We start from the raw sequence: 26,149 nt of genomic DNA on the forward strand, positions 1-26,149 counted from the left end.
GAGAGGTACAAGGTTGCCACTGTTATTTCTCTGCTGACTGGCAGGGCGGCCACGGCCGTCTGGGAGAGAGAAGAGGAGGATCGAGATTCATATAAGGGGTTCATGGCTCTGTTCAAATGTATCTTCGATCATCCAAAGGAGGGCAGAGACGGGGGTGAGTGCCTACTCCAATTACGGCAGGAGGACTAGACGGCTGCCGAGTACGCGCTCACCTTCTGGACAGTAAAAGCACCCAGCGGATGGAATGAGCCGGCGCTTCCTATGCTATTCAGAAGAGGGCTGTGCGAGCAGGTCCAGAAGGAACTGGCCTGTCGAGACGACAACCTCTCCTTGGACGCACCTCTCCTTGGACCTCTCGACGGCCAACGGTCTGGATAACCTACTTTGGGAGCGTCGGTACTCTCATCGCTTCACTCCCTCCCTCCCTCCCTCCCTCCCTCCCTCCCTCCCTCCCTCCCTCCCTCAGTGAACACTCTGGATCAGAGCCTGAACCCATGGAGGTAGAGGTCACACACCTCCCCGCAGCAGAGCGACACAGATGGAGACAGATGGGGCTCTGTCTTTATTGTGGTCAAGGAGGGCAGCAGCTCCAGTGGTGTCTGTTACTTTACAACGTTGGGATCCACAAGAGCAGAGGGATTGTCACATGATCTCCCACCTCATGGGGCAGGATTGAGTATTCCCTCTTCATCACTTTCTGCTAAACTCTTTTTGGTGTCCATCACACTAGTTGACTGTGCCTCATGTACTCTGTCACCAGTGTTAGCGGATTCTGGTGCCAAGGGGAACTTTATTGACCAGACCCTTGCCTCCTCTCTTAACATCATCTCATGCCCGCTCTCCTTTCCTGGTTCAAGCCCTCGATAATCGGCCACTATGATCCGGAACCATCACACACATCACCCAACCACTCACCCTCACCATGGAGTCCATTCATCAGGAGAACATCCTCTTCTTCATCACCAGTGCACCAGTTCCCAATATCATCCTCAGCCTCCCTTGGCTTCAATGCCATAACCTCACCATCTCATTGTCGAGGATGAAAATCACAGACTGGTCACCCGAATGCCGGAGGACCTGCTTCTCCATCCCTGTGGTTCCACGTCGGTTGAGAGTTCTGTGGTTACCCTTCAGCATAATATCCTGGATGTATATCAGGACCTGCAGGAGGTATTTTCCAAGACCCATGCCACCTGCCTCCTCATCGCCCCTGGGACTGTGCCATCAAGCTTGCAGGTTCTGCGCCCCCGCGCAGACCCATCTATCCTCTGTTGGTGACTGAGAACCAGGCCATGGAGGAGTACATCCAAGAGGTGCGCCAACAAGATTTTATTCGCACGTCCACTTCTCCTGCATTGGCTGGTTTCTTCTTTGTGGCCAAGAAGGATGGAGGTTGCATCATGTATTGAGTACAGAGGATTCAATGAAATCACCACTAAGTACCATTAACCTCTCCCGTTGGTGCCGACAGCCATCGAACAGCTCCGCGGGGCCCGGTTCTTTACCAAACTGGACCTGCGGTGTGGCTGGAGGGTGCCAAGGATGCATTCATCATCCTCACAAACCATTGGAACCTGGAGTACATACGGACAGCTAGGAGGCTGAATTGGCGCCAAGCAAGGTGGGCCTTTTTTTTCACAAGATTTGACTTCACGCTGACCTATCGCCAAGGTTCAAAGAACACCAAGGCCGACGCCCTGTCCAGTCTCTACGATTCGGGAGAGGTTCCAGTTGTAGCCCCTGTGGTCTGGGACGTAGATGTAGACATCTGCCAGGCTCTGGAGAGGGAGCCCACACCCAATAACTGTCCTCCCGAGTGCATCTACGTTCCCACAGGGATAAGGGATCGGCTGCTGACCTGGACACACACAACTGTCATCGCTGGACATCCAGGTATTTCTCGCACTACCCAATCTACCCAATCTCTGAAAAATACTGGTGGTCCACCTTGGCGCAGGACGTCACTCACTACGTCAACTTCTGATCCGTATGTGCCCCATCCAAATCCCCCCTGCTCTCCTGGACATCAAGGGGTGTCCGTCCTATGCCCTCAGATTCCTACTAGACCCTACTGGACTCCTGACATCGTAGGGGTCGTCTCCAGTACCTGGTGGACTGGGAAGGGTATGGGCCAGAGGAGTTGTGTTGGGTTCCGGTGGAGGATATTCTGGATCCCAACATCATCCGTGATTTCTACCTTCACAACCCCTGACCGGCCCGCTCCTCGTCCTCTGGGCCATCCCTCTGGTCGGCGTTGTCCTGCAGTTGGAGCCGCGCGTCAGGGGGGGTACTGTCACGTCTACTCCCGCTCCTCCCCTCCGGCATTCGATGTCGCCGGTATACTAACCACTGGTCCTAGCATCCATCATTACGTAAACCTGGCACCAATCATTATGCGCACCTGCACTTCATCATGAGGTGGACTACATTACCTAATTTATTACCTCCCCTATATCTGGCACTCCCTTAGGTTCTTTCCCCAGTCAGTATTGTTTCTGTGATTATGTGTAGACGCCACTGCTATGTTTTCTCGTTCAATGTTTGTTGTTTTATTAAACTTACCGCCTGCACCTGCGTCTCAACTCTCAGCATCTTCGTTACAAGTGAAAACATGTTTTTAGAAATTTTACTACATTTATTGAAAATTAAATACAGAAATATCTAGTTTACTAAGTATTCACACCCCTGAGTTAATACTTTTTTGGAAGCACCTTTGGCAGTGATTACAGCTGTGAGTCTTTCTACAAGCATACCCATAACATGATGCAGCCACCACTATGCTTGAAAATATGGAGAGTGGATTTGCCCCAAACATAAAACTTTGTATTCAGGACAAAATGATAATTGCTTTGCCACATTTTTGGGAGCATTACTTTTTTGCCTTGTTGTAAACAGGATGCTTGTTTTGGACAGGTTCTGTACAGGTTTCCTTCTTTCACTCTGTCAATTATGTTAGTATTGTGGATTAATTACAATGTTGTTGATCCATCCTCAGTTTTCTCCTATCACAGCCATTAAACTCTGTAACTGTTGTAAAGTCAGCATTGGCATCATGGTAAAATCCCTGAGTGGTTTCCTTCCTCTCTGGCAACTGAGTTAGAAAGGTGTCTATCACTCCACAGCCCTCACTCCCTCTTTCGCTCCTCCTCTCCACTCTCTCCCCTCGGCCCCTCCTCTCTCTCTCTCCGTCTCCTATCTCTGTCTCTCTTCTCTACCATCTCGCTCCACCCCATCTCTCTCTCTTCCTCCCTCTTCTTTCTCTCTCCCTACAGCAGAAGGGAGTAGAGTTAGTTATACACTGCCAGGAGGAGGCCTAATTAAAATCAATGTATATTTACTGAATGCTCATTAAAGCGGAAGGGTGGTACTTATCTGTTTGGATTTTGAATTAAATACCTTCCATGAAATGCAAAGTGAGAGAGTTCTCACCTATCACAACTATTGGTTTTTAAAACGTGATCGATTGATCACACCACTGTCATAGGCTATTACACAAATACACCTGAAACATACACAACATACACAGTCAATATTTATTTTCATTTATTAACTAAACCATCTCAAGAGAAATTGCTTCTTTTCGTACATTTGGAAGATGTTACCTTTCACACCAACAGAAATGGACTGGTTTCCATATGTTCCCATTATGTGGCACATTCCTACACAACATTCTTCTATCTTTATCTGAAGTCTTTATGTGGTGGCATTCCACTTCATAATCACCTGTCAGAATCATCTTCCAATTTCAACTTCAAAGTCCAGCGATAGAAGAGTGCTACAATAACAACTTAAATGTTGCTGCAATGTCCCTGTACATTCACAGGGACAGAGTGATACTTCCTGGCGCCATTTTGGATGGATATTTTCTGGAAACCAAAGAGTAACATTTAACCAGGCACAGCTAGCATTGGGATGGATACAACTCTCTACCAGACCATGACGTTTGGTGAGACTGGGTCACAGCTGCTGTTGCTCACAACAAAAGTCACCATAACCAGTGTGTACCCTATTGTCCAAACTGGAGACATGCTTTTATCATTTGGTGGTCTGACGTGTCGGAACAAAGCATGATGATTTGTGCTGGATTGTCATAATAGGTTTACATAAATTATGTTCTATCCAATATGTCTCATCATTAATCATCATCTCATCAGACATAGACATAGATCAAATGCTAGGTATAACAGCAGGCATAACAATATAACAAACATATGAGTTTATTATACAGCACAAACAGATTAGAGTCAGACTAATACAACCCTAATCCGTAGCAAACAGGAACTCTGGAAAAGATAATGCTAACTTAAAGTGTCATCAAAAGTGTTCTCTCAATGCTTTCTATACCTGCTCTATTTGTTTGACATTTCCAGAGTGAGGGCACAAGCTGTAACCTTCTCTTACATTACAGTTGCCCTTTTTCCCTTCCCATGGTGCAACTGTCTCTCAGGCTGGCACTAGCCCAGGGTGTAAGTCAAGCGAATAAAACGCTATCTGGCTGCCCAGGAGAATCCATGGTTTAATCATGCACACAGTAATGAAGAAGGATAAAAGCACAAGCCAGGCCTGCAGACCTAGACACTCTCCCTCTCTCTGACTCCATCTTATCTCCAGTCTTGAGTAGTGAGATATCTCCTTCCTTCTTCTCTCCCTTCGACTTTGAACCGTGAACCTCTGGCCAGAGACTTCAATGTCTTTCATAGTACATTATCATAGGACAAATACTAAAAGAGTAAACGACTAAAATACAAGAAGGTTAAGGAGTAAGGGACAGAGAAAATGCAGGATGATGAGACCAGGTTTGGAGATATACTGGGGCTTTGGTATGGTCTAATGCACAGTGTTCATCAGGGTAGAAGACATAAGTAGGCTAGGGTCTAAGAACAAGGCCATAAGTGGAGAGTACACTACAATAGAACGAGCAAGACAACTGAATGGTCTAAATATATTCGTCAAAGTGCAATTAGATTCATTGTCAACATCTTCTCTGACCGAACGCCTCCTCCAACCACTGCAACAAATCCCGAACACATGCCCTTTCCCATTTAATTGAACCACTGACATATAATTTGTGGTTACTGAGACATATTCTACTTTATTCATCAAATAAGGGACAGGAATTAGTTTGGAGTTTGTCTTTTCTCAACTTCTCCTCTTTTTTTCACAGATCTGATATTTTTCTCTGTTCCCCCTGTCATGCAGTGTCACGGATGTCGTATGATAGAGACCAAGGCGCAGGGTGCGTATCATTCCACATCTTTATTCCTATGTGAAACTATGTAAGACAGAAAATAAACTATAAACAAAAAACAAAAAACAACAAACCGTGACGAAGAGGTGCTACATGCATAAACTCAATTTAATCTCCCACAACCACTAGTGGGAAAAACAACAACTTAAATATGATCCCCAATTAGAGACAACGATGACCAGCTTCCTCTAATTGGGAAAACCCCAACCTAGAAAAAAGAACCTAGAACACAACATAGAAAATGTAAACTAGACAAAAACCACAACATAGAAAATAAATAAACTACACAAAACCCCCCAGTCACGCCCTGACCTAATCTACCATAGAAAAATACGAGCTCTCTATGGTCAGGACGTGACAGTACCCCCCCCCCCCCAAAGGTGCGGACTCTGGCCGCAAAACCTGAAACCAAAAGGGAGGTTTAGGGGGGGTGTCTAGTGTAGGTTGCGGCTTTGGAGCAGGACGAAGAACCTTCTCATCCCGTGGATCCTCCCGCATCGGAGGCGGTTCTGGTGCGGGACGAAGAACCCTCTCATCCTGCGAACCCGCCAGCATTGGTGGAGGCTCTAGGCTGCCGACCATCGCCGGAGACTCTGGGCTGCAGACCGTCGCCGGAGACTGGGCAGGCGCACTGGAGGCCTAGTGTGTGGAGCCGGGACAGGTGGCACCAGACTGGTGACACGCACTTCAGGGCGAATGCGAGAAGCAGGAACAGGACATACTAGACTGGGGACACACACTTCAGGGAGAGTGCGGGGAGCAGGCACAGGACGCACTGGGCTGTGGAGGTGCACTGGAGACCTGGTTCGTAGAACCGGTGCAGGATATACTGGACCGTGAAGGTGCACTGGAGGTCTGGAGTGTAGAGCTGGCACAACCCGTCCTGGTTGAATGCTCACTTTAGCCCGGCAAGTGCAGGGCGCTGGCACAGGATGCACTGGGATGTGAGGGACGCACTGGCGACACAGTGTGTAGAACTGGTGCAGGATATCCTGGACCGAGGAGACGCACCAGAAACCAGGAGCGCTGAGCCGGCTCAACCCGTCCTGGCTGAATGCTCACTTTAGCCCGGCAAATGCAGAGCGCAGGCACAGTGCGCACCGGGCTATGAATGCGCACTGGAGATACAGTGCGCATTACCGTATAACACGGTGCCTGACTGGTCACATGCTCACCACGGTAAGCACGGGGAGTTGGCTCAGGTCTCAACCCTGACTCCGCCAATCTCCCAGTGTGCCCCCCCAAATTTGTTTTGGAGCTGCCTCTCGGGCTTCCTTCGTTGCCGTGCTAGTTCCTCGTATCGTCGCCGTTCCTCTCTCGCTGTCTCCGCCTGCTTCCATGGCAGGGTCTTGTCCCCTGCCATTACCTCCTCGCAGGTCCAGGATGTCCTTCACTCTCTTCTCTCCCGGGCCCAGGATCCCTGCTCCTCCTGGGCACGCTGCTTGGTCCTTTGGTGGTCGGAGATTCTGTCACGGATGTCATATGAAAGTGACCAAGGCGCAGCGTGCGCATCATTCCACATCTTTATTCCTCTGTGAAACTATGCAAGACAGAAAATAAACTATAAACAAAAAACAACAAACCGTGACAAAGAGGTGCTACATGCTTAAACTCAAAATAATCTCCCACAAACACTAGTGGGAAAAACATCAACTTAAATATGATCCCCAATTAGAGACAACAATGACCAGCTGCCTCTAATTGGGAATCATAAGAAAACCCCAACCTACAAAAAAGAACCTAGAACACAACATAGAAAATGTAAACTAGACAAAAAAAGAACCTAGAAAAAAGAACCTAGAACACAACATAGAAAATAAATAAACTAGACAAAACCCCCCAGTCACGCCCTGACCAACTCTACCATAGAAAAAGACGAGCTCTCTATGGTCAGGACGTGACTGGCAGAGAAGAGGTGAGGGAAAGAAGAAAGGAAGGAGTCTCTCTTAACAACAGGCATACCAGTGTGTGTCATTGTGAATCTTCCTCAGAGGTGACATGATGAGGTGACAGCACCTGATTAACTCTGAGCGGCATCTCATAATTATATTTTTTCAACTTTGTCTTCCTGTCAGTCACCTAGCTGTATCCAATATGGAGGAGGAGTTGTTTAAAAATGAAGATAACCCTTTTCAAAGTGGAGTGTTACCGATAGTGTGCCGGTGTAGTCATAACATCTGTCAGGTGCAATTAAAAATTCAATATGTTGTCCTTTTAGTGGCTTGCGTTGAGATATGGTTTCTCCCTCAGCAGGTGACACCGGGGGGAATGGTCGCTGTCATCCATCAACCAAGTGATCCATTAGCTCAATGTGATACGGCCCACTAATAACGTGGCTCAACTGGGCGGGGGCCACCCGCCAGCATTAACATCCTGATAAGGCAGAGTCAGGGTGGTAGACGACGGCTGGTGTGCGTTACCGTGCCAATCCTCTCCCACCATTCCGCCATCCACGACTCCATCCATTATTGCTATTTATGAATGTTTATGATTGATCAGTCATTTTGGAGAATCGCTTTGGCAGTTGTTGCTCCCTGCACGTGTCACGACTTCAGCCGAAGTCGGTTCCTCTCCTTGTTCGGGCGGCGCTCGGCGGTCGGCGTCGCTGGTCTACTAGCCATCGCCGATCCACTTTTCATTTTCCATTTGTTTGGTCTTTGTTTCTACACACCTGTTTTTCATTCCCCTAATTATTGTTCATGTATTTAACCCTCTGTTTCCCCCATGGTGTTGTGCGGGATTGTTTAATGTCATGTTCGGTAATGTTGGTGACTGGTTATTTCGACGGGTGCTGTTTTTTGCCCGTGCGTAAAAGTTGATGTTTGTGTTTGGGCAAGTGTAGTGTTTTACCTTGCATCATTCATTATTCTGAGTAAGTTACGTTGCTCCCAATTCTCTGCTCTCCTGCGCCTGACTGCATACACCAGCTACTCCCAGCCTTATGACAGCACTTTATGTGATTTATGTCTTTCCAGAGTAAACGATGAGAGATGTTAGCGATTCACAGAGCCAAAGGGGATGAAGACAGTGTGTTAAATACATTTACTGTAACACAGTCTGTCTGTCTGTCACAGATTCATTTCCATTATCTTCCCCTGTTGAGAGACATGGTCCTGAAGGCAAATCAGTAAATTATTTAAATGGCAGAAAATGAATATCTAACTCCATATTTACAATTCAAAAAAGCCCTGTTGGTTAAAATAGACCTGGGAATTACTAAATAAATTAACCGAATTTTGGAGTGTTGAGAATAAGAAAACAAAAAAGTGTTTTTAATTGTTAGGAGATTTAATTATATGAGTCATGGAAATGATTGTTCAATTAGAGTGCTATTTTGTCTTCTTAAAAACACAACTAAGCCAGAATGTCACGAAGTCGGGTCCTCTCCTTGTTCGGGCGGCGCTCAGCGGTTGGCGTCGCCGGTCTTCTAGCCATCATCGATCCACTTTTCATTTTCCATGTGTTTTGTCTTGTTTTTCCTCACACCTGGTTTCAATTCCCTCATTACGTGTTGTGTATTTAACCCTCTGTTCCCCCCCATGTCTTTGTGTGGGATTGTTTATTGTAAGTGCTTGTGCACGTGTTGATTGGTGCGCGTAGGGTTTTTGTACCCATATCTTGTTATTTTTATGCCGTTGGTTTTGCTATTAAACTGCTCCGGCTATTACCAAGTTCTGCTCTCCTGCGTCTGACTTCCCTGCCACCGGTTGCGCACCCCTTACACAGAACCAACAAAAATATTATACAGAATATTATTATGGTGTCCTTATTATGACTGCGTACTGTAGATTAATGACAATTTGATGTTAGGTAATATATACATACAGTTGAGGTCAATTGGTAAACATGGTGACTCAGTCATACAGAAAGTCACTCTTCAGCTGTCATGATTGTACACAGGCCCTGAAGGTCTATCCATTGGCTCATTCAGGTCTGGCATGGGTCACTTATACACACTTATCACCCAGTCCCAGGCAGCCCTAAGAAATAGTTCTGCCATTAGTTGCCTAGTATGATTAATTCAGAAATCCATGGTCATCCAGCGACCTCACAGGTCACATCCAATGAGTCACCCCAGGAATGCGAACTAGGGCTGGGATACGCTCGCAGGGTTGTAGGGCGATCACTATGGAGGTTCACAGAAAGAGCTGTGGTGATTTGGTGAGATTTGAGGTCAGTTATACCTACAGTGTAGTGGGGACAGCCACTAAAGACCGATTAGTTAGCCCCTGGAGCTAAAGGCTAGGCAGTCTGCTCTTGAGTCATGCGGATGACCAAGGTTCAATATATGATCCATCACATCAGCATCAAAAAAGAAGTAGGGTTAGCTGAACTGTATATATCATTGAGCTGTGGAGATAGACCTACAGTTTGGGTAACCCCTATGAGCACTAAAGGTCATATGAACGTTTTAAAAGATGTATTTCCGCTCTGGCACCCCAATGGTGGAACAAGCTCCCTCACGACGCCAGGACAGCGGAGTCAATCACCACCTTCCGGAGACACCTGAAACCCCACCTCTTCAAGGAATACCTGGGATAGGATAAAGTAATCCTTCTAACCCCCCCCTTAAAAGATTTAGATGCACTATTGTAAAGTGGTTGTTCCACTGGATATTATAGGTGAATGCACCAAATTGTAAGTCGCTCTGGATAAGAGCGTCTGCTAAATGACTAAAATGTAAATGTAAATACAGAAAGTTGCTTGAATTGTCTAGCAAAGTGTTGGTCCTACAAGATAACATATGCACTCTATATGAAGGTTATTTGAACGTCAGGTATATTTTCAATACTCTAACTGAACAGTCATCTAGTGAAGTTGCAATGCTTGTGTGTTAGAGAGACTCTTTATAAACCAATTAGAAGTCTAAAAGGTCCCAGCCTTGGAGGGGAAAAGATAAAACCCAAATGGGCCCATGTTCTAATTTTGAGCATCAGACTTTTCACTTAGCAATTCAATTGAGCATGATAATAAGACGATGTGAGAGCTCTGCTCCTTTCTTCTCCCTCTCTATATCTGAGATTTCTGCAGTGGAGTGGAGAGGAACATGGGTTTATTAACAAAATTGTGCTCCGAAGGATCTGACAACGTGTATACGTTAAGTAGCTTTTCTTTATTCTCAATAGAGCACTCAAAAACAAAAACTAAACTATTTCCGGAGTTAGCTAATACGTAAACCTCTGAGATTTTCTACACTGCTGACGAGAACAATAGGCGCTAAAATAACTTAAACGCTAATATAGCTTACTAGTGTTGAATAACGAAAGATTACAGGTACTGTATATGAATTGTTCTATAACACGAAAAATAACGGTCTTCTTTTATTTTTATTCAAAGCTTTATGTGTACTTAAAATATATTCCACAACAAACTCAACCCCATTCAAAGAACATGTCATTTTCTATAATCATCGTGCCTAATTCTTTGAAATATTTTTCTAAAGTAAAGATTCACTGCTTATGCAACCCTTTCATGTAAATAGCACGGCTGCAACAACTAACCGGCCCAAATCAAAATCCTCCAAGCTTGTATTATCTCTATTGACACATCAAAATACCTAAATACCAGGCCTCCTGTTGTTGAGAGGCTCTAATCGACTTTATAGCTCTAAGTGTGGACTAGAAAATAAAGGATGTGCTATTGAGGGAGGTGAATTAAGACTATTTAGTCTCACTAGTGGCTTTCATTTGGTCCACATGGGCTGTGCTCCTTGATTTTCAGCATGCTACGGAGATAAGGCCACTGGGCTTAGAGTGATCATTACAATGAAGAGCACATTTATTCTCTTTGTCAGACGCACCCCAGACACAGTCAATGCCTTACCATGAATCCCTATTTTCTTAAAGGGATATTTAGGGATTTTGCAACTAGCATGCTTGCAGATACTCATAGACTTCCAGTCTTGGCGCTAATGCTAGCTAGCATTGGCTTGCAAAACTACCTCTAACTTCCTTCATACTGGACACAGAGACATAGAAAATGGTATCCACCAGTTCATCTTACTCTGGGGAGGTAGATAAAGGGCCTCGTTGCTAAAATCCCAAAGAATCCCTTTAAGCCGATGGAGATGTGGGGGGTGGGGGGGTGGGGGGTTCTTCCGACACATCGTTTGCAACAAGCTTTGTTACAGTTTTTTCCAACTGCTTACACACAAAATCTTTTCATGTCACACAATTTTTGAAACCTCTCACTCAAAGTGCAAAACTACACACCAAATATCCAAAACCACAAGCTATTTCTCAGCCTTTGACTCAGTTGTCAATTGCATAACACACTTTTTTCAAAACACTACACACAATTCTCTACCTAAAACACAAAAATCTAACAGGAAGTGACTTGCTTTCCTTTTCCAAACACAACCAATCAAAATGCTACACTTATTCACCAGGTCACACACACACTCCTCACATGTGCAAACACTAATTGCTTTAACTGATCACAAACCAATCACTGCTATACTGTAGTATAGGCCTATAAATAGGTCAACGGTCAGATTACCTGTTTTGAACAATGGATGCCAACAATGGACAGAGAGCAGGAGGAGTAGGAGGGAGAGGCAGGGGACAACAACGAGAACAAATTAAAAGACGAAGAGTTGGAAGAGGAGGAGGAGTAGGAGGAAGAGGAAGGGGAAGAGGAAGAAGAGGACGAGGGAAAAGAAGAGAAGGAAGGAGAGCCATCTCTGATGAGATTAGGGCAACACTTGTTGATCATGTGATCAACCACGGTTTGACCATGAGAGAGGCTGGACTGAGAGTCCAGCCCAACTTGAGTCGATTTACAGTGGCGTCCATAATTCGAACCTTCAGAAATGAGAACAGGTATGCAACTATCTAATGACTATTTTAGCATTACAGTAATGTACCGTAAAATACGTATGACTGCATAGTATTGCATAAACATTTGTAACTCTAAGCCATCCATTTACTGCACTGCATTGAATGAATGAGGTTGGTTATCATGCTGTACTACCTTTTTTTTGTACATTGTTTACAGTTCCTATGCTGAACACATACTGTGTTTGAATTCTGTACAGAGTGGAAAGACAAAGACATCATGGAGGACGAGGACGCTTGTTTACAGATGTACAAGAGACTGCAATTATAAATATGGGTTTGGCCAACAATGCAATTAGGATTCGAGAGATAAGAGAGCATATCTTGAATAATGACACCATATTTAACAACATCAATGCTGTAAGCCTGTCGACCATACAACGCATCCTCCAACGTCACCGAGTGACGATGAAACAACTTTACAAGGTGCCATTTGAGAAAAACTCTGACAGAGTCAAGAATATGCGACATGACTTTGTAGAGGTATGTATGCAACACAACTTCCAATACTTCAGACATACCATATTTACTCATCTGTATATCCTTTTGTCTGTTACAGAGAGTATTGGAGCTGGATGCCCATGTAATTCGCCCATGAATTTATTTATGTGGATGAGGTTGGCTTCAACCTCACCAAAACCAGGCGCCGCGGAAGAAATGTAATAGGACAGAGGGCAATTACCAATGTCCCTGGACAGCGTGGGGGTAATATAACTATGTGTGCTGCCGTCACTCAAAACGGGGTCCTCCATCACAATGCCACACTGGGTCCGTACAACACCGGCCATATGCTCACTTTTCTGGGTGCAATTTACACAATGCTTGTCCCTGATCCAGATCAAGAGCCTGCTAGATTTGTGGTTTTATGGGACAATGTTAGTTTTCACTGGGCTGTTCTGGTCCAAAACGGGTTTGCCACCCATCCACAATTTGTAGTTTTGTACCTACCCCCATATTCACCTTTTCTAAATCCCATAGAGGAATTCTTCTCAGCCTGGCTCTGGAAAGTGTATGATCGCCAACCCTATGCCCGCATGCCGCTTCTCCAGGCAATGGAGGACGCATATGGGGACATAGAGGTTGCCTCTGTCCAAGGTTGGATACGCCATGCTAGGAGATACTTCCATCGATGTTTGGCAAGAGAAAACGTATCTTGTGATGTGGACGAAGTATTGTGGCCAGACCCAGCCCGGAGAAGAGATGAAGCGTAGCTTAGCACTGGTGACTGCCCCCCCTACCAATTCCTGGACTAGAGAAGGAGAGAAAGTGGTATATTGAGAGAAAAAACATCCATTTGAAATAGATCAACATCAGGGACGGATATCCTGTAAATGCCAAAGATGTATAACTTCTAAATGAGCAGCCATTTTTATTCATGACAACAGCGAGTACACAACAAGAACACAACTAACGCTTGGTATTGCCTTGTTCATTACCCAAGAAGCCTAGTATCATACAGCTTATTAATGCCCTTTGTTTCCTTTTCAATTACTTCTTAGAAATAGCAAAGAATCGCACTCATCTTGCTGCAGCTATAGTACAATATCTGACTATTTCTGCACCTCTGACTATCTCTCCTCCTGCTCCTCCCCTAAGTTACCTTTACTATAAATAGAAACCCAGACAAACATGCAGGTTAATAAAGCTGTCAAAGCTTCAAAATCACATTGAAGAATGAAAGCTATGGCAACGCGTCTATGTATTCATTCAGGCTAATGTATCATTCCAAGGAAAGGCCTCATTATCAGGGAAGGAATAAATGAGGGTTGAATGCTTTTGGCGGAGGCACACGAGTGTGGGCATGCTTTCGGATAGCTTTCAGGTCAGGTGTAAGTTGGCCGCGCAGAGGCTCAAAGCCAGCTCAATTAGGACATTGCGGTACTTCTCACTCATCAAGATCAAAACCTTCAGTGACTTTGTTCCCAGGGCTCTCTCTCTCTCTCGCTCTCTCTCTGCTGGAGTAGAGTTAACCAATTGGACGGCTTGCAGACTGCAGTGAATTAGAACTGGCACCTTGCCTTCAGAGCTTTAAGGGTTGCAGTCTGTGAATTGAGAGTGGGTGGGTGTTCTTCTGTGGAGTAAAGGTAGCTGGTAGCTTTGTGATGTCTGATGTGTTGGATATGCTGTCAATTACGTGATTGATTCATTCAGTGTCACCTGCTGCTATGTTAAGAAATAAAATGTTGGCATGTTGTATTATACTTTGATCATCTTAACAATTTCAGAAATGTCAGACAACTCCCTGGTTGAAAAGACATAAAAATACTTTATTAGTATGTGTGTCATACTCTACTCTCAGGAATTGCCTACAACATTATTAGCGTGTTCATATTAGTCATCTACTGAACATCAAAAACCAAACAAGTTATCCTGACCACAACCTTATTATTAACAGGAGGAGGTACAATGCAGCAGTAGAGTATAAAAGGCTCTGCAGTCACGTACACAAATTGGCATTGTCACCTCGTCCTAATTATACAATGATCATCATCATTAACATTTAAATGTGTCTTCCACATTTAACCCAACCCCTCTGAATCAGAGAGGTGCCGGGGGCTGCCATAATCGACATCCACATCTTCAGCGCCCGGGGAACAGTGGGTTAACTGCCTTGCTCAGGGGCAGAATGACAGATGTTTAACTTGTCAGCTCGGGGATTCGATCCAGCAACCTTCCAGTTACTGGCCCAACGCTCTAACCAGGTTGGTTCTGTCTGACTGAAGTTTCAAATCTAAATAACTAAAAAACTCTAAATACATTGCAGTCTTCTTAAGACAATATCATCTATATATTAGGGACGATTTAGGGAAGATTTGTTGAATTAGGATAAATGGAAGAAAAGAGATGTTTAAATTACATAAGAGTAATACCTTTTTTGTAAAGTGTAACACTATAAATGTTCTCTTCTTTAAGCATTTTACATGTATCTCACTGTGTTTGACAAAGGAGATGCAATATCCCTATCTGTTGTTGTCAACTGGAATGCCAGAAGTCAAAATAAATGAATGTACATTGAGGGAATTAATTAAACAGAAGCACTGGACCATGGAGGAAACAAAATGCATGTAGCACAACTCTCAGCATTGCAGATATATATTCTCATTTACCCATAAACTGAAACACCCTAGCAATACCCACCAAAATCAATGTTTGATTTAAGACGACATATTACTGATAACAACAAAACTACGTTTCCAATTATTCAATGTTGGAGTGAAGAGTACAGTCTTTGGGAGATTATATACTGCTCAAAAAAATATAGGGAACACTTAAACAACACATCCTAGATCTGAATGAAAGAAATAATCTTATTAAATACTTTTTTCTTTACATAGTTGAATGTGCTGACAACAAAATCACACAAAAATAATCAATGGAAATCCAATTTATCAACCCATGGAGGTCTGGATTTGGAGTCACACTCAAAATTAAAGTGGAAAACCACACTACAGGCTGATCCAACTTTGACGTAATGTCCTTAAAACAAGTCAAAATGAGGCTCAGTAGTGTGTGTGGCCTCCACGTGCCTGTTTGACCTCCCTACAACGCCTGGGCATGCTCCTGATTAGGTGGCGGATGGTCTCCTGAGGGATCTACTCCCAGACCTGGACTAAAGCATCCGCCAACTCCTGGACAGTCTGTGGTGCAACGTGGCGTTGGTGGATGGAGCGAGACATGATGTCCCAGATGTGCTCAATTGGATTCAGGTCTGGGGAACGGGCGGGCCAGTCCATAGCATCAATGCCTTCCTCTTGCAGGAACTGCTGACACACTCCAGCCACATGAGGTCTAGCATTGTCTTGCAATAGGAGAAACCCAGGGCCAACCGCACCAGCATATGGTCTCACAAGGGGTCTGAGGATCTCATCTCGGTACCTAATGGCAGTCAGGCTAAATCTGGCGAGCACATGGAGGGCTGTACGGCCCCCAAAGAAATGCCACCCCACACCATGACTGACCCACCACCAAACCGGTCATGCTGGAGGATGTTGCAGGCAGCAGAACGTTCTCCACGGCGTCTCCAGACTCTGTCACATCTGTCACGTGCTCAGTGTGAACCTGCTTTCATCTGTGAAGAGCACCGTGCGCCAGTGGCGAATTTGCCAATCTTGGTGTTCTCTGGCAAATGCCAAACGACCTGCACGGTGTTGGGCTGTAAGCACAACCCCCACCTGTGGACGTCGGGCCCTCATACCACCCTCATGGAGTCTGTTTCTGACCGTTTGAGCAGACACATGCACATTTGTGGCCTGCTGGAGGTCATTTTGCAGGGCTCTGGCAGTGCTTCTCCTGCTCCTCCTTGCACAAAGGCGGAGGTAGCGGTCCTGCTGCTGGGTTGTTGCCCTCCTACGGCCTCCTCCACATCTCCTGATGTACTGGCCTGTCTCCTGGTAGCGCCTCCATGCTCTGGACACTACGCTGACAGACACAGCAAACCTTCTTGCCACAGTTCGCATTGATGTGCCATCCTGGTTGAGCTGCACTACCTGAGCCACTTGTGTGGGTTGTAGACTCCGTCTCATGCTACCACTATAGTGAAAGCACCGCCAGCATTCAAAAGTGACCAATACATCAGCCAGGAACCATAGGAACTGAGAAGTGGTCTGTGGTCCCCACCTGCAGAACCACTCCTTTATTGGGGGTGTCTTGCTAATTGCCTATAATTTCCACCTGTTGTCTATTCCATTTGCACAACAGCATGTGAAATGTATTGTCAATCAGTGTTGCTTCCTAAGTGGACAGTTTGATTTCACAGAAGTGTGATTGACTTGGAGTTACATTGTGTTGTTTAAGTGTTCCCTTTATTTTTTTGAGCAGTGTATATTGGAGTAAGGAAGCATTGGCTTTTGCTGTCATTGCTACTTCATACTTTGGTCGAATTCATCAAAATATTAACTATATATAATCCTATAACGCTTTGCAAGACAACTGCTTGCAAGCCTACCTCACCCATATTCCAAATCCAAGAAATCAGCCAGTGAAACCAGGCAGAGTTTAAACTAATAAGACCATAAAACCTTTATTTACATTGCTTCCTACATGGTACATTAAGGCAGGGTCCCATCCATTTCCCCAGTTGGCTTTCAAAACACAGTGCATCCATGCACTTCACAATATTATTCCAGAAACTACTTTGAGCAGAGGCAGCAGAGGCACATCATAAGAAACATTCTGGACCAATCTGGTAAAAACCTCAAAACCTCATAACCTATGGAGTTCAATAAAAGATGGACCCCGGTCTTTACTTTGAGAAGTGGGCAAATAGATTTCATTGTAAATTAAAGGAATTTAAAAAGCACGTTGCCAATCGCAGTAAAGACATGTTTCCTGACAGTATTGCCTAAACCTTTATCTCTCGTTTACAGACTTGTATGTAACCATAAATAGTACCGTAGATCTGTCACGATACAACGGGATGCGTGAGATCATTAGTTCCGGTGCTTGGGTTTTTCATCCCTGGTTATTTTAGAACAAATCAGGGTCTCGCAAATGTTATCAACTTTCGAATTTCGGAAGGGGAGGGGATATTTTTCCCATAGACTTGCCGATAACTTTCAAAGAGAGAGGGTGGAGCTCTTCATTCCGGTTCTCATCCTCGTTCTATCTCTTCTCTTAACACGTATGGACTCAGAACTTAATCGAGCATCTGACCAATTCTGAAAGACTTTAGTTCTGGGTTAACCAAGATTACCTAAACCCAAACCAAGACCCATCGACAGTTTCCTTATGTCCTTTGGATGATATAGCTAGTCTGCACGTCTCTTCACCAAAGGTTATCTGGTCAATTAAAAAGTTTAAATCTCTATCTGAGGTTTCATGATTAACTCAGAGGCATGAGCTTTTTATCTGAAATGTGAACGATAAGGTGACCAAGAGGTACTTGTCAAGGGTTCTTCTGGTGGACTGGGCCTTTTAGAAGACGGTTAACACACGCCAACCCCCTGTCACCTTTTCAACCTCAGCCTGCCATGTGAAGACTACTGCAGGCTCATCGTTAGCTCTGTATTCAGCCAGCCCTCATGGAAGTGGTGGACACAACTCACACACTCTGAGTTTCACATTCACACACACACGCAAGTGTACATTGACATTAGCAGTATTTTCTCACACAATCTCTCACTCTCGCTCTCTCTCCACCACCACCACCACCACCACCACCACCACCACAACAACACACACACACATATAATACACCACACTCTCTCCAGATCAATTCTCCTGAATGGATGGTCTGGGGCCTTCTAGCTGACTAATGGTGTTGCAAATATGGTGACTTACCGGCTGCCACTTCGTCACAAACACTGACCCATGTTGTCAATCCTAATGTCCACCGCTTGTCATCACAGACACCACCCCGCTCAACGCCGTGGGTGACCCTCCGTACTGTTTCTGGCTACAAATGAGGGACAGATGTCTCTTAAACAGCAGACAGCTGCATCTCGATGTGTTTGCTTAGCCAGTGAATCTTTACAAATGACCCCTAAGGAGCTGTTTGGGAAAGAGGGGATGATTCGCAGTCTATAAAATGATTCGCAGTCGATAAAATCCAGATTGATTATTGATTCTGTTTTTGGGTTTGAAAACAATCGGTAACCTCATTGAGATTTTTTTTCTCAATCCCTAATAAAAGCTGCGATAATTTTTTATAGGCAATTCGCCTTGAGTGAGTTTGTGAAACAAAGGCCCAGACAGAGAATTTCTTCCATTCTTTCATGCCTGGGAATTTCCATATATCCCCCATAGCTCCCCTATCATTCCATCATATTTCTCTGTGGGCTAGACAGCTGTCCAGAGCTAAAGCATACTCACAGTCCAGCAGTCAGTAAAATTGAATGTAGTGCCATAATTCCTTAGCAGTCAACCAGGGCACACAGAAGGTTTGTTTGTGTGTGTGTGTGTGTGTGTGTGTGTGTGTGTGTGTGTGTGTGTGTGTGTGTGTGTGTGTGTGTGTGTGTGTGTGTGTGTGTGTGTGTGTGTGTGTGTGTGTGTGTGCCTGCGTTCATCTGGGTGTATGTGGGAGCTAGTGAGTGTGTGTGTCATCGTATCACGCATGTACATTTGTGTGACCTGCATTTGTGTGTGTGCCTGTGTGTGTGTGCCTGTGAGAGAGAGAGAGAGAGAGAGAGAGAGAGTGTGTGTCAAAGAGGCCCAGCAATGTTGATACAACATGCCAAGATTAATTAAAGGATCTTGCTCTGGCTCTTGTGTCACCAAGGAGCCCCTCCACAGTAAACTGTTGACTCACAACTGGATAATGACATGCGTTTACTCAACCTAATCCCATTTGCCCTTTAAAGAAATTGCTGTATGAACAAAATAGCAAACAGGCCTCTTCTGTTGCCTTGACACTTAAAGTAAACAGTGTAAAATGTCTGCTTAACACTACAACTAAATAACGTATTAGAGTATGGTATAAAATGTCTGCATGTAATGTCTGCTTAACACTACAACTAAATAACGTATTAGAGTATGGTATAAATTGTCTGCTTAACACTACAACTAAATAACGTTTTAGAGTATGGTATAAATTGTCTGCTTAACACTACAACTAAATAACGTTTTAGAGTATGGTATAAATTGTCTGCTTAACACTACAACTAAATAACGTATTAGAGTATGGTATAAAATGTCTACTAAACACTACAACTAAATAACGTATTAGAGTATGGTATAAAATGTCTGCATAACACTACAACTAAATAACCTTTAGAGTATGGTATAAAATGTCTACTAAACACTACAACTAAATAACGTATTAGAGTATGGTATAAAATGTCTGCATAACACTACAACTAAATAACCTTTAGAGTATGGTATAAAATGTCTGCTAAACACTACAACTAAATAACCTTTAGAGTATGGTATAAAATGTCTGCTAAACACTACAACTAAATAACGTATTAGAGTATGATATAAAATATCTGCTAAACACTACAACTAAATAACGTATTAGAGTATGGTATAAAATGTCTACTAAACACTACAACTAAATAACCTTATAACCGTTAAGAGAAAGACCTTTTGAACAGCCTTATTGACCCCCAGTAAAGAACTCCTTTCTGGTTTGAGGTTAATCTTCACAGCTCTTTATCCCATGGTGAGGGACACTTCTCTGTGTGGCCGTGCCATATCTAATGCATAATGTCATTTCAGATAAGGAGTCTAGAGAGAATAGAGCATCGCTGATGGGACACTGGCCTGATAAACTGGACACTGGTGTGTGTGTGTCCAACAAGCTGTTCTCACCATCCCCAGTGGAGCTATACTAGGCCTATACTTTTGCATTTGGAGAGTGAGAAGGCAATGTTTCCAGCATTAATGTGAATGTTCATGACACAGCAATACTCTGATGGCTCTGTATAGACAGAGGTAATTGCCATGTGTTCACAGCGATGTGGATAATACTTTACAGAGCAAACACAGCAGACGCTGTGTGGTCAGGAAAAGTCATGGCCCGAATCATGGTACAGTATATACAGTGCATTTGGAAAGTATTCAGACCCCTTGACTCTTTCCACACTTTGTTACGTTACAGCATTTTTTTAAAAATTGATTAAATCGTTTTTTCCCCTCATCAATCTAGACACAATACCCCATAATGACAAAGCAAAAACAGGTTTTTAGAAATTTTTGCAAATGTAATAAAAAAAAAACTCATCACATTATATAAGTATTCATACCCTTTACTTAGTACTTTGTTGAAGCACCTTTGGCAGTCATTGCAGCCTCAAGTCTTCTTGGGTATGATGCTATAAGCTTGCAACAACTGTATTTGGGGAGTTTCTCACATTCTTCTCTGCAGATCCTCTCAAGCTCTGTCAGGTTGAATGGGGAGCGTCGCTGCACTTCTATTTTTAGGTCTCTCCAGAGATTTTCGATCAGGTTAAAGTCCAGGCCCTGGCTGGGCCACTCAAGGACATTCAGAGACTTGTCCCAAAGCCACTCCTGTGTTGTCTTGGCTGTGTGCTTAGGGTTGTTGTCCTGTTGGAAAGTGAACCTTCACCCCAGTCTGAGGTCCTGAGCGCTCTGGAGCAGGTTTTCATCAAGGATCTCGCTGTACTTTTCTCCATTCATCTTTCCCTCGATCCTGACTAGTCTCCAAGTCTCTTCTGCTGAAAAGCATCCCCAGAGCAAGATGCTGCCACCACCATGCTTGACCGTAGGGATTGTGCCAGGTTTCCTCTAGATATGATGCTTGGCATTCAAGCGAAAGAGTTCAATCTTGGTTTCATCAAACAAGAGAATGTTGTATGTCATGGTTTGAGAGTCCTTTAGGTGTCTTTAGGCAAACTCCAAGCGGGCTGTCATGTGCCTTTTACTGAGGAGTGGCTTCCGTCTTGTCACTCTAACATAAAGGCCAGATGTTACTGCTGGTGTAGAATTTCGCTACAACCGCAATAACATCTGCTAAACATGTGTACGTGACAAATACATTTCATTTGACTGGTGGAATGCTGTAGAGATGGTTGTCCTTCTGGAATGTTCTCCCATCTCCACAGAGGAAATCTGGAGCTCTGTCAAAGTGACCATCGGGTTCTTGATCACCTCCCTCGATTGCTCAGTTTGGCCAAGCGGCCAGCTCTAGGAAGAGTCTTGGTGGTTCCAAACTTCTTCCATTTAAGAATGATAGGGGCCACTGTGATCTTTCAATGCTGCAGAATTTTTTTGGTACCCTTCCCCAGATCTGTGCCTCGACACAATCCTGTCTTGGAGCTCTACAGACAATTCCTTTGACCTCACAGCTTGATTTTTGCTCTGACATGCACTGTCAACTGTGGGACCTTATATAAGCAAGTGTGTGCCTTTCCAAATCATGTCCAATTAATTGAATTTACCACAAATGGACTCCAATCATGATGTAGAAACATCTCAAGGATGATCAATGGAAACAGGATGCACCTGAGCTCATTTCCAAGTCTCATATCAAAGGGACTGAATACTTGTGTAAATAAATCAATTCAAATGTTATTTGTCAGATGGCCGTATACAACCAGTGTAGAAGTTACAGTGAAATGCTTACTTACACGCCCTCAACCAACAATGTAGTTTCAAGAAAATATCACCCCCAAAAAAGTAAGAGATAAGAATAACAAATAATTAAAGAGCAGCAGTAAATAACAATAGCAGGGCAATATACAGAGGGTACCGGTACAGAGTCAATGCGCGGGGGCACCGGTGTCGAGGTAATTGAGGTAATATGTACATGTAGGTAGAGTTATTAAAGTGACTACGCATAGATAATAACAGAGATTAGCAGCAGCGTTCCGGGGGGGGCATTGCAAATAGTCTGGGTAGCCATTTGATTAGATGTTCAGGAGTCTTATGGCTTGGGGGTAGAAGCTGTTTAGAAGCCTCTTGGACCTGGACTTGGCACTCCAGTACCACTTGCCGTGCGGTAGCAGTAAGAACAGTCGATATCTAGGGTGGCTGGAATCTTTGACAATTTTTAGGGCCTTCCTCTGACACCGCCTGGGATAGAGGTCCTGGATGGCAGGAAGCTTGGCCCCGGCGATGTACTGGGCCGTACGCACTACCCTCTGTAGTGCCTTGTGGTCGAAGGCCGAGCATTTGCCATACCAGGACCCATGACAAATCTTTTCAGTCTCCTGAGGGGGCCCTCTTCACGACTGTCTTGGTGTGCTTGGACCATATTAGTTTGTTGGTGATATGGATGCCAAGGAACTTGATTAAGTATTTCTGTTTTTCATTTGTAATAAATTTGCAAACAATTATAAAAACCTGTGTTCGCTTTGTCATAATGGGGTTTCTACTTTCGGAATGCACTTTAGATATCAGCTATTGTTAGTTTTAACTCAATGGAATCGCTACATTGTGACAAGGAGTGAATAGCCTCCGCTAGCCAAGTGACTGACAGTGATTGGCACGACATGGAAATCCCTATCCTGTCAATTCCCAGCAGTACAATTGCCAGACATCCTTATTCCCACCATCTCTTCTCCTCCACCATCCCTCTCTACCTGCCTGCTTCTATAACAGTGCACCAACGTCACTAAAAAAGACAGAGGTCCTCAGGAAAACACATTTTCAATGGCGTGGTAAAACACAAAGCTACATGCCATTTCAAGGCTTTTCAGGTTGTGTGTGTGTCTGTGTGTGTGTATGTGTGTTTGTGTGTGTGTGTGTGTGCGAGCTAGCGAACGAGCGAGTGTCTGGTTTATGGCTTCTCTGATTGGGTTGGATTTGAATGAGGACCATTGTTTTCCCACACGGGGGTTTGCCACGGTCCCCTCCTCATGACGATTGCCATGTTAACCCACTCCGTGAGTGAGTACAGGATTGCACTTTATTTAATGTATGGTGGCACCTCTCCAACAATGTCCTTTTTACATTACGGTGAGCTGTGAGCTCTGCCACCATTGCCACTACTCCAATCTCTTTCTATTATGGCGTCCCTCCTCCCTGCCTCGTACCGACTCTCATCCCCATCATTACACTGTGATAAACTTCTGATGACGATCATCCTTTCAGAGAGACCAGTGGGAGTCATTTTCTGTCACTGAGGACTTGAGTAGCCTGATGAACACAAATGTTGATGAAATTATACAGTATAACATGCTCCAACTGAACAGAGTAATGAGGAGAGTTTTTTTTGTCATTCCTCTTTACAATGTAATGTGGCCATTCCCATGACGTTCCTAAATAATCAACATATGTTCTCCCATGTGTTTTTAGGGTACACACTGTCCATTTCTATTGTAGCCTTTGGTTAAATGCTTTAGCCAAACAAGAATCACATGTATCTCTATTACAGTACCTTGAACATTACTTTAAAAGCATTATCATACAGGACACACAGTCCACATTATCCATATAGGAAAGAAAATGGTCCTGTGTAATGGATGATAAACATAGCTAAGTAGTCTACACATGAATTAGAAGTTTTGACAAGGACATACAATTTCACATTTTAATTGTTTCAGCTAGTGTGTGAATCTACTTTAGATTCAGAATGGTCCTGTGCAGACAGAATTGAATTCCTCATCATTACTACCCTGTTTATCATGCAAAGGCACAATACAAAGAGACAGCAAGTCGGGACAATGAATATAGATTAAATTGGAAATATTTGCACAACTAATTACCTCCAAATGGCTTTCCGGTAAACAAAACGACAAGCTCCAGCAATATCACCACCAGATAATGCCCAAAACATTGTCTTCCCCAACACCATAATGATTTAATTCACAACCAATTTAATGAAAATGGTTTTAGAAACCAGTGACAAATGATTGATATTTCAAATGATTGTATTTGAAATAGCTTGGAGGGAAAATAATTGTACACAGAAGAAGTGTTGTAGCCTAGCAGTTAAGGACGGAACAGAAGTTTGTTGAAATGTGACATGTGGGTAAAGTTCACAGGACCATTTCCTTCGTCCTCCGAAAACTTTTAGAAGTGCTAGTACTGCATCTAAACACTTATACCTGCGTGAGGTAAAACAACAATCATTAAGTACCTCTGAGGGAACAGACAAAGCTAGTGATTTATTCCTACTAATGTTTTATTAATACAGACGTCTGCCTGAGGGGGAAACGTTGATTTTCTCACCGCCACACTTCCATTTGAAGATATCAATCATTCTAACTCACTCTCTAATGACACCTCATCAAGCCTGACGGACTACAAGCTCCTACCAGCTTCTAGGCTGAACTTTAGTCTGCAAGTGAAATTCAGATCAGAAACTGCTGATGGAAAGTGAAAGGCAGTACTGTTACAGTGATTAAGGACATGTAACATGACGCTAAACATTATATCTGATTGGCAGTCTTATTAACCTTGAATGGCAATCGTGTTGTTTTGTGAGGTGTTCTGAGGTACTTAGGTATGAATATGTTCCTTAATAATGAAACAACAGTCTTAAGACAGTCTCAAGAGAATAGACTGAATGTTTTATATAGTCTTATTAACAATGAGTCCCAATCGTGTTGTTTTCAGAGTTATAAACTATTAACATGTTCTCAAATCCCTACCTTTTAAGAGAGCAGAGAGGGGATGGATGACCTTATGTTCCTCCAAGTATATGTTATCACATGACGACAGTTACCAGCTACAGAACATGGATTTATAATGGCTATGTGCAGGTAACAAGACTATATCAGAAACAAACTAACACTGTCATTTTGATTCCAACTCCCCCTCCATTTTTAGATTCCCAGTCCCAGTAAAATTACACAACCCCCATCTGCTCATGCAATTTAAATTCCTTTGAAATGTCACTATGTACAGCCTAGCAGAACTCCATGGTAACAGAACCATCCTGGTCATTTATATTATTTTTAACATCTGTGGTGGCTAATTTCTGCATTACCAAATGAGGAGAGTTACAAACGTCACACACAGGTCAGAGTTATGCTTAAAACTACATCTTTAATAATTAAGATACTTTTGCAAAAGCACTTGACTTTCAATGAAGCGCTATCTCTAATGAACCATTGAAAAGTGATTACACAACAGTACAAAGATCTGTTATACCCAAGATCTATCCCTCTCAACGTACATGACGAACAACAGATCTTAGGAACTCTTCACAAAGGGACCTTATACTTTAGAAAGGAGTATCCCTTAGCCAGATAACATTCGCTATAAATTGTTGTTCAGTTTGGTCCCTAATGACGAGGTTCTAATCTCGTTCCTGGTACTTCATAGTACAAAAACACCATCTCATCCAATGGCATATATCAATTGTCAACTCTAGATTCTCCCATCTCAAGTAAACCCCCTCTTGATCCCACTCCTGGACAAGCTCACTGAGGGGAGTGACTTGCGCACAGACATTGTGGAGACAAATAATTGGTTCCCCATTAATCACGCCATCTCGTCACATGGTTTAAGAATAGGTAAAGACACATTCACATATGAAGACTCTGTTCCATTTTGACTTGTCCCCTCTCTGGGCCATAAGTGACTGAGCCTTAGCTAAGGGAAAAGTACAACTGTCAACACCAGAGTCCAAAATGCACGCCATCCTAATGACAAGTATCTCACATAAGCATATTATACAAATAAAACATCTTAATTATCTATGTTACCCAACTAATTCTGA

General features: G+C 43.7%; 1 protein-coding gene and 1 long non-coding RNA gene across 3 annotated transcripts in view; one reads left to right on the plus strand and one right to left on the minus strand.

Annotated features, from left to right (window-relative positions):
- The window catches only part of LOC106586817 (uncharacterized), a 31,652-nt gene extending 22,941 nt beyond the window's left edge, over window positions 1-8,711 (plus strand). Inside the window, exons 2-3 of the long non-coding RNA XR_001324255.2 lie at window positions 5,165-5,236; window positions 7,502-8,711. This is a non-coding gene — a long non-coding RNA (uncharacterized lncRNA). The remainder of the gene's footprint in view (window positions 1-5,164; window positions 5,237-7,501) is intronic.
- Window positions 1-26,149, minus strand: part of LOC106586800 (VPS10 domain-containing receptor SorCS3) — a 207,559-nt gene that overhangs the window by 111,371 nt on the left and 70,039 nt on the right. The gene's annotated exons all lie outside the window — the stretch shown is intronic.

Source organism: Salmo salar, chromosome ssa02 (assembly GCF_905237065.1).
Source record: "Salmo salar chromosome ssa02, Ssal_v3.1, whole genome shotgun sequence".
Lineage (NCBI taxonomy): Eukaryota > Metazoa > Chordata > Actinopteri > Salmoniformes > Salmonidae > Salmo > Salmo salar.